Raw genomic sequence first — 8,531 nt, forward strand, 5'->3', positions numbered from 1 at the left:
TTCATACTACTATACGTACTAAATTTTTATTTTAGAGGTCGTAATACCTTGCCATCTCTGAATTATGACTTAAGCATAAGACTCTGTATGGTAGAGTGTTACAAAATTGGTATTACTTTAAAACAATTTCTGATATAGGCCGCTATTATTTTTCATTTTGTTCGACCTTTCAAATGTTTGAATAGATTAAGTCATGCAGAATGGCACACATATTCAATTTTTTTTTTTAAAAAAGGCTAGGATTCATATCTTGTTATATTATTTATCCTGAAGTAGCAAGCATATTTAACATGTTTTCCCCCTTTTTTAAACACAAGAATTTTATGCAAAAACAATACCTTCTAAAATAATGCTATGAATTATCTATCTATATTTTTTTATTCAATTCATTTTCATCAAATCGTGTTAGTTTTATGCTGTGTAAGACGTAATTTTTTCAAAAAAATCTTTTAATAAATAATAAGAATAATTAATTACCGAATTAATTACCATATATTTGTATATACAAATTATTCCACATATTTTTCCAACAAAGTAATCATAATATAAACAACGTACACCTCCTAAAGTAATATTGAGAAACCAAAATGTTATGAAGTATCTATCTATATTTTTCTATTCAACTCATTTCCAAAACTACTAATTTTTTTTTCCAAAATTAATGATTTATCTCATTTATTGGAAAGAAATAAAAACAATCGAGGATGGGTCCAGTTTTTGGACAGCCAAAACATAATCTAAGGTTTTTCCAAACCTACTATTAGTTTTATATACCATATAATTTGTAATATTTTAATAAAATGTTTCATACATATTAAAAATTAATTAATAATATAAACTAGCTGCTATATGCTTTTGAATATTTATACATGTTTTACATTTTTTTAACAAAATATCAATCAAGAATAGAATTATCAAATATTTTATAATAAAATAATCAATTTTTTAAAAACATAAATAAACTTTCATGAACACTAGAACATATAGTAGAATATTAATATGATTGAATTTTTGTCACTCATATAACATTTCTTCCTACAAAAATGTTCATACTTCATGAACAAACATTCATGAATGTGAACAAAAAAAGTTATCTTTCATTGTAAAGAATAAACTTTTAATCTACTAATATAATTGGAACTAGCAGAGTCATATGCATATATCATTTTGATTAAGATAAAGTATATTGCTGTGAATAATTCATTAATTCATTGTTCTCGTCCTGTGCAGTGTGATCACATACAAAAAATTCCAAAACATGGAATGTGTTACGAGCATTGCAACAGGAGTTCTGTCGAAAATTGCGGAACTGCTGATTGAACAAAATGCTATCAAAGAATTGGCTCTCGAAGACACGTGAAGACGAGAAAAATGGCCATGAAATTCTGCCACATGTGGAAAATTGGCTCCAAATGGTTGATGAACTTGAAGGCGATTTAGGAAGATTCAAAGAGGAAGACCAACAGGAACAAGAAGTGTCATGGTGGATGGTGTCCCAATCTGAAAACTCGCTATTCATTTAGCAAGAATGCCAAGAAGAATGCTGCCAAGCTTGTGCAACTGAACGAGCAAAATCATGAGGCCATATCCATCCCTACACCTCCATTGAAATTTGCGGAACTCTTGGCAACAAAGGGCATCAAAAGCTTTGAGTCTCGGAACGAGATTGTAAGAGCTGTCATTGAGAAACTCAAGGAAGAAGGCTGTAACAAGATCAGCATCTGTGGGAAACCACTCTAGTGACGGAAATGATCAAAATTGTTGAAGCAGAGAAGCTTTTCCATAAGATCGCGACGGTGACTGTGTCTCAAAATGTAAATTACACAAATGTCCTGAGATTGCTAGTAGGCTTGACTTGACATTTGCTGACAAGGACCCCATGCTGGAAAGGGCGCAAAAACTCCTTAACAGGATAAACAAAAGCCCTGGAGTCTTGATAGTGCTTGATGATGTTTGGACGGGGCTAGATCTTGATTCCAATGGAAATGGTAGCACTTGCAAAGTCATATTCACATCAAGGAATGAAGGAGAGTGCTCCAAGATGGGGAGTCAAAAAACTTTCACAGTTAACGCCTTGTCCAAGGAAGACTCATGGGCTTTATTTAAGGAGCTAGTAGGTGGCGATGTTGTGATCAAATCTGAAATTCATCACATTGCAGAAGATATTGCCAAGCAGTGTGGTGGATTACCCATTGCTATTATGACTGTTGGAAAAGCACTTCGTGGGAAAAGGGACAAGTATGTTTGGGAGAGTGCACTTAAAGATTTAAGAAAATCATCGGCATCTTTCTCAAAAGTGGAGAAGTGTATCGAGCTGAGGTACACGCTGTTGGATAAACGGAATGCAAAGGATCTCCTTTTTCGGTGTTGCTCATTTCCTGAAGACACTGATATTCCTATTGAGGCTCTTTTGAGGGAAGGATGGGGTCTTGGAACATTGTTTCAAGACAAATATTTCATTGTATGAAGCAAGGAATAAGACACATTCCTTGGTAGATGATCTCAAGGCATGCTACTTGCTTTTCGATAGTAACAAGAAAGAGTGCGTCAAGATGCATGATGTTGTGTGCGATGTGATCACATCGATCGCATCCAAGAAGGAAGATCATAAGATACAATGTGATGCACAGAAGTGGAGGCATGACCAAAAAACAAGCAATTCTTGTACTGCAATTTCAATCGGGACTACTTTTAAATTGGAGTGCCCTAGTGTGGTGGACTATCCAAAACTTGAGATTTTTGAAGCTAAATTACTAGTTAAGGGAAATGGATCTTCTCCAGTTTTTTTCACACTTAGACAGAATTTAATGTGATCTTTCACTTTTGATTCTATAAGTGGAATCAAAAATAAATAAAAGAAAAAATAATAAATAATTAGATTAAATATTATACACCATCCAGATTTTTTATTTACCGGAGAGAATCCACTTCCCTAATTAAATAGAGTGAAAATTTTATCCCATCAAATTTATGAGAGAATTCATACCCTAATTATGTTGACCAATGCACTATAGACATGTAGCAATTATTAATCCCAGTCAGCTAGTAATTAATTCTAAAGCTTGAGATATTTTGAGCTAAATTACTAGGTCGATGGAGCGAAAGTTCCATCTCAGCAAATTTGTTCCGTGGCATGAGTATTCTCAAGGTTTTGTGTTTGTCTTTAGCATCCATTCCAGACGCTTCACTTTTCTTTCCTTTCTTGAAGTGTCTTCTAATGTTCCTCTTAAAAAAGTGGATGTATCCATAATTGTTAAGAAACTTCTCGTACTTAAAATTTTTAGCTTTGCAGATTTAGACGAAAGATTATCATGTGTTCATAATACGTAATAGAAGAAAAGAAAGTAATTCTAAAGATTTATTTTGTATTTAAATTTTATTCGAAAAATAATATATAGATCAAATCTAAATACTTGTGTGTACGCTAGTAAAAATTACTTTCTCCTTCAATGATATGAAGGCGCTATGCGTATACACAACGAGACCAACTTTTGCTATCAACTCCTTGACCAATAGACATCTGATCTAAATTGAGAAATCTCTTGCAACTCTTTGCATGTCATAAAATTCTTCTCTAAGAATTAGGTTCACATACGTTTATGTGTATAAAGATAAAGAAATAAAACACTTTGTGTTATTCTTGTCTCTTTCATCTACTCTTGGCATACATATATATAGTATGAGATTTATTATTGATTTCAAATTTGAATCATATCTTATTATTTTAAACTTGAATCTTTCAAATTTATGAATTATATCATAATTCAATTTGAAAACAGAATTAGTTAGAATCTCATCCAAATTTATAATTCAAATTTAAAAATAGAATAACTAATTATTCTTAAATCTCATTTAATATTCTCAATTATCATACTATTATTATATTCTTGGTGCTAGCAAAGAATATAATAATATTCTCTTTGAATTAATATAATTATTTATTTGATCAAATTAAAATAATAGTTAAATAATTCTACAGCAAAAATTAGAATACTCGTTAATGTGTGACCCCAAAGGTTCAATACTAAGCGAATATATATAGTAAATTAGTCATACTAAATTTATTAATCAAGGTTGGTGTCTAACAACACTCCTTAATGACCTGATAGTATGAAGTAATATATTTTTACTAAAAACATGAGAAGAATAAAGTATAATTCTTTCCATTTTTTTAGTCTTGTTAACCCTTAGAGTATGGTTTAATTGTCAAACTCTAACTTGTTACCATTGTTATAATGAACAGTGAATGACTTAAGAAACTCATTTCTTCATTCATTCAATTTTCTTGACCAAGGCTTTATTCATCTCCGTCATTATAATCATAGAGCTCAAACTCTTTACCAAGAGTTGACGGATTTCTTACTGACTAATCATTAATTCACTACTACATAATTGACTTTTACTAACATTTAAAAAATATTACAAAATCATATTAAAATGTTAGCTATGTATATTAGTAACATTTTAACAAATGTTAAATATACCCTATGTTACTAAAGAGTTTTACTAACATTTTTCTAAAGATTTTATAACATTTAATAAAAATGTTACAATAGATATATTTTGTAACACTTAGAAAAATGTTACCATAGATATTTTTTGTAACACTTAATAAATGTTACAATAGATATTTTATGTAACACTTAGAAGAATGTTATCATAGATATTTTTTGTAACACTTCAAAAAATGTTACCATAGATATTTTTTGTAACACTTAATGTTACAAAAGATCTTTAGTAACAATTTTTTAGTTATATTATACTATTTTTTATTTTTTTATATTATACATAATATAAATATACTAAAATTAATTACTACAACATGAAATATTTCATTAAATTCACAAATTCACAAAATAAAAATTTTATAGCTTCTTTCATTAATCAATAATCATTATACAAGTTTGCTTCGTGATGCAAATAAAATGAAAAAGAAAAAATACTTATATCACTTAAACTCTATAAACATTCCATATAAAAAAGAAAAGAAAAAATGATACTATCTACATGAAAAACTTGGTCCTTATACTAATTCTAGAAAAATTTATTTTATCTGCTTGCTAGCTCATCACTGCGACAACTTATTACCATTCCCTTAAACCAGTCAACCAAGTTCATCTGATGCACATAAACAAAAAAAACAATAAGAACTCATATAGTGGACAGAAATAAAACCTGAAGAAAAATAATCACGAATTACCTCTACAGGTGGTCTGGAATCCCAAGTAAAGTTTCCATATGGCAGAGTAGAATTGAAATCTAGATTTGATCAAATCTTCTAACTATCAAGACTTCGAGAAGGCTTAACCATATCTTTAGATATTGTCATGATGGTACCTATTAGCAAGTCAGGGGTCAAGCGAAAGAATATAAACTCTTAAAGAAGACACGCACGCATGCGCACACACAATGAAAATTTGTCCTACTAAAATAAGTAAGCTATATGGATTAGACAACTTCATAGTTTCATATTCTAAACAAAACCATGAAAAGGTAATGATATTTGAAAGTAGCTAATGTTAATATAACTGTAGAGAAGACCTTCAAATAATGCATTTTTAATATGGTATTTGAGAGCAGATAGTAACACTACTAGAATTTAAATATTTACTAACACTTTTTATCTAGCATTTTTAAAAATGTTAGTAATACTAATAAAATCTTATTTTTAGTAACATTTGTAAAATAAATGTTACAAAATATATTTTTTCTTAAAAGGGAGAAAAAATTAGATTTAAATGTTACTAAATGTGTACTAAGATATTATCTTTTAATCTCTTTCACGATCTCATTCGCATCTCCTTCCTCTGCCCTTCATCTTCTTCCTCGATCTCGATCGCAATCTGAATCATTCTCCATATTCGGATTCTCCTCTTAATTTTGGTAAGCATTTTCTCTTTTCTTTAACATTTTTCTATTCACTCAGTACTTCAATTTTCTCATCTCTTACTGATTTTGATCCAGATCTGAATCAGGCATACGTAATTTCTCGCCTCTGTTTCATCCTTTCGTCGCCTACACTGTCACTGTGCAATTCTCTTCTCGCATGCGTCATCATCTTCTCTGCAGTCGTCTTCTCACCGGTTCCATCGTTGCTCATCCCACGACTTTGTGAGTTTCAGATCTCTTGTTTAGTTATCTTATTGCTCCTTCAATCATCTTTAATCTTTACTAGATGATTAATCTGTAATTAATTTGATGTATAATTATTAGTGAATTTAGGTTTTTAATTGGTTATTTAGTAGTTAGGTTTTGAATTTAGGTTTTTATTAAGTTGTTTATTTAAATTTAGGTATAAATGAGTTTAGTTACACTGTCTTTTTAATTATTATTCATTCTATTTTGCTAATTTCTTGCTTATATTATCTAGCTGTCCGATGCCAACCGACCAGAAGCAACTATTTCTTGCAAGTGTAGCATAATAAAGGAGCAGAACAAGCTTAAGCTCTACAAGGTAAAAAGTCTATGATTTGATTAGTTGATTAGAAAATGTTAGCAAAACGTGTTACACTTGCTTTTTTTCATTTCCATCTTTCAGTATATTTGATCCTTTTTTCATCCTCATGCTGGAAATTAAATATCACTTGTAATTGTAGGTGGAACTAATTCATGTTTAATTATTATTATTATTATTGAAGCTGATGAATTTATTTTTTCTTTGTTCCTGCTTGCTGATTAATACCAAAGGCACGTGCCGGTATACAAGAAGTGCATTTTCTTCCTTTCAATCCAACTGATAAGAGGACTGCATTGACCTATATTAATCAAGATAGTAAAATATATAGAGTAAGCAAAGGTGCACCCGAAAAGGTAATTTACCATCATTTATATACTTTTATGGTTAACTGTTGATATTTTGTCTTTTTTATTCTCATTGAGTTGTAGCATGATGGCTAGATCCTACACCTTGCCCACAACAAATCAGACATCGAACACAGAGTTCATGCAGTGATTGATAAGTTCGCAGAGCGCGGTCTGCGATCTCTTGCTGTAGCATACCAGGTAATTGATGAATTCGTCACATTGTCATTTACTATATTTGCTATATTTGCTATAGTTCCCGATGGAAGGAAAGAAAGTGCTGGAGGCCCATGGAAGCTTATTGGCCTTATGCCCCTCTTTGACCCACCTAGGCATGATAGTGCCGAAACAATACGAAGGGCACTAAATCTCGGAGTAAATGTCAAAATGATTACAGGTCCATAGTCAAAACCTTTGACTTGGTTGTGTTATTGTACAAAATCACTATAATTAAGTTTGCAAAGATTGGGAATTGGCTGTTGTATTGATTATCATGACATAGTTAAGAATTTAGGCAACACAAAGTATCCTTTAGAAATGAATATACTCATTTATATATCTTCCCTTTTTTTGTTATCAGGTGATCAACTAGCTATAGGAAAGGAAGCAGGACGATGCTTGGGAATAGGTACCAATATGTACCCTTCATCAGCTTTATTTGAACAGGACAAGGATGAATTCATTGCTGCCTTGCCTATTGATGAACTAATCGAAAAAGCAGATGGATTTGCTAGTGTATTTCCTAGTATGTCTCGATACTATCCCGAGGACTTCATGTGTGCTCGAATAAGTATTAATATGATTATTATTTTATATTTTTGGTCAGAACACAAGTATGAGATTGTGAAGCGTTTGCAAGTGAGGAAACATATCTATGAATGACTGGTGATGGAGTGAATGATGCACCTGCTCTAAAGAAGGCAGACATTGGTATAGCTGTCGCCGATGCCACGGATGCTGCTCGTAGTGCATCTGATATTGTTTTAACAGAACCTGGTCTTAGCGTTATTGTAGTGCTATCATTTATTTTTTAACAGAATAAGAAGCCCGGGAAACCAGCTGATACTTCACAATTTCAGAGTCAGTTGGATGCGCTGGGCCTGCGCATTGTTGACATAGCAGCAAATGGTAATTGTTTCTTCAAGTCAACCTTCTTAGTTAATTTTATCTATGATTCTCATATATTAAAGAAAAAGTTATTATTAGTTTTCTAATTTTGAGCATCATATAATTTTAAGCACATTATTGATTAAGGAATATGAGCTTAATAGGATGAACTAATTAGATGTTAAAAATTATATGAGAGTATTTTAGTAAAAAATCTTTATAAATAAACCTTGATTTTGAGTTTCTTTACTCTTCTGCATATGTCTTAAAAGTGAAAAATCAAATAAAATGGAGATGGTACTAGTACAGAAAATAATATAATACCACCCTCGTTGTTCTTATGCTAAATCTGAGGTTAGGTTAAGCCTATGAGATTTTGGCATTATCTGCTCTAGTGCTCTTAGCTTTATGAATTCCACCATGCTTGAAGGGTATCATCACTGGGGCAATTCTTTCCCTTGAGCTAGTTCTTTGGGTGGAATTACACGAAAATGTTAAAATGGTATCATTATTTATGAATTCCACAATGTTTGAAGGGTATCAATTTCGGCCTATACATGGAGTCATCTGTGTTCACCAAGTCATTAATTATTGTAATACTGTTGGCAATTTGAGGCGTTAAT

The 8,531-nt window shown here is 31.3% G+C and overlaps 1 long non-coding RNA gene and 1 pseudogene across 1 annotated transcript; both read left to right on the forward strand.

Annotated features, from left to right (window-relative positions):
* The first annotated feature begins 5,762 nt into the window (after nucleotides 1-5,762).
* On the forward strand, nucleotides 5,763-6,456 carry LOC140173071 (uncharacterized). The gene is made up of 3 exons (XR_011861989.1): nucleotides 5,763-5,883; nucleotides 5,965-6,111; nucleotides 6,371-6,456. It is a non-coding gene; the product is annotated as an uncharacterized lncRNA (long non-coding RNA).
* A 33-nt stretch (nucleotides 6,457-6,489) lies between these two features.
* LOC112805663 (plasma membrane ATPase 2-like) lies at nucleotides 6,490-7,917 on the forward strand (annotated as a pseudogene).
* The last annotated feature ends 614 nt before the right edge of the window (nucleotides 7,918-8,531 follow it).

Source organism: Arachis hypogaea, chromosome 6 (genome assembly GCF_003086295.3).
Source record: "Arachis hypogaea cultivar Tifrunner chromosome 6, arahy.Tifrunner.gnm2.J5K5, whole genome shotgun sequence".
Taxonomy (NCBI): Eukaryota; Viridiplantae; Streptophyta; class Magnoliopsida; order Fabales; family Fabaceae; genus Arachis; species Arachis hypogaea.